This window comes from Mus pahari, chromosome 22, assembly GCF_900095145.1.
Source record: "Mus pahari chromosome 22, PAHARI_EIJ_v1.1, whole genome shotgun sequence".
In the NCBI taxonomy this organism is placed as follows: domain Eukaryota; kingdom Metazoa; phylum Chordata; class Mammalia; order Rodentia; family Muridae; genus Mus; species Mus pahari.
Genome location: NC_034611.1, coordinates 46381221 through 46382840, shown reverse-complemented (window position 1 = coordinate 46382840; position 1620 = coordinate 46381221).

The window sequence follows — 1620 nt, the reverse complement described above, 5'->3', positions numbered from 1 at the left end:
CCTAATGCCCAGGTGCTAATTATCCCCCAGCATGATCCCAGGAAGAAGCTCTCTATGACTATGTAGAAGGTTGCTGCCCTTGACCTTCAGGGAGGTGAAGCCACTTGTGGCACGAACCCCCAGGACCAACGGCCATTCAAGCATTTAAGCCCTTTGCTGCAGTCTTCTCTGAAGAGGGTGCGGCATGGTAATGAGTCATTCTGGCATTGGTGAGCCATCTATTGGGGGATGCTTGAGTACCCCTTCCACAGCAAGAGTCATGCTGATGGTCAAGCTCTGGCCCAATGATAGTTTGTCAGCCAAGAGGGCCATTGCAGTTATGATGTGTAAGCAAGGGGGTCGGCCTCTGGTCGCTGGGTCTAATTTCTTTGAGAGGCAGGCCACTGTTCAGAGCTAGGGCCCAATATTCTGTGTCAATACCCCCTTTGCTATTCCAGATCTCTTGTCCACGAAGAGGTGAAAGGGCTTAGTTGCATCTGGCAATCCCAAGGCTGGTGCAGAAATTAAGGCCTTCTTTAAGGTATCGACGGCTTATTGATGTTCCTCTGTCCATACAAAGTTCTCAGGAGGCTCTTTGGTAACCTCATACACTGGCTTAGCTATTTCTGCGAAGCCTGGTATCCAAATTCTGCAGAATTTAGTGGACCCCAAGAATTCCCTTACCTGGTGGGGAGTCTTGGGAATCGGAAGGCCCAGGACAGTAGCCATCTTTGACCTTCTTTTAATATGTATCCCAGATAGGTCACCCATGGTTGGTAGAGTTGAGCTTTTTTAGCAGAGGCTCGATAGCCCAAATCTCCCGGGGCCTCCAGGAGGTTCTGGGTTTCCTTCAGGCATTCTTGCTTGGTTTCTGCTGCTATCAGAAGGTCATCTACATACTGAAAAAGAGTTAGGTCAGGGTGTTGGGTTCTATACTCACTCAAATCTTCACTGAGGGCCTCCTCAAATATGGTAGGCAAGTTCTTAAAGCCCTGGGACAGACAAGTCCAAGTTAGCTGTCCACTAATTCTGAGCTTCAGACAGTGCCATTAAAGGCAAAGACATCTTGGCTTTTAGGTGCCAAGGATAAGCATCTTTTTTTTTTTTTTTTTTTTTCAAATTTTATTAAGTATTTACTTCATTAAATTATTTTATTAGATATTTTCTTCATTTACATTTCAAATCTTATCCCGAATGTCCCCTATACCCTCCCCCTCCCCTGCTCCCCTGCCCACCTACTCCCACTTCTTGGCCCTGGCATTCCCCTGTATGGGGCATATAAAGTTTGCAAGACCAAGGAGCCTCTCTTCCCAATGATGGCTGACTAGGCCATCTTCTGCTATATATGCAGCTAGAGACACGAGCTCAGGGGGTACTGGTTAGTTTATATTGTTGTTCCACCTATAGGGTTGCAGACCCCTTCAGTTCCTTGGGTAATTTCTCTAGCTCCTCCATTGGAGTCTCTGTGTTCCACTTCTATATTTGCCAGGCACTGGCATAGTCTCACAAGAGATAGCCTATCAGTGTCCTTTCAGCAAGTTCTTGCTGGGATATGCAATAGAGTTTGCGTTTGGTGGCTGATTATGGGATGGACCCCCCGGGTGGAGCAGTCTCTGAGTTGTCCATCCTTTCCTCTTAGCT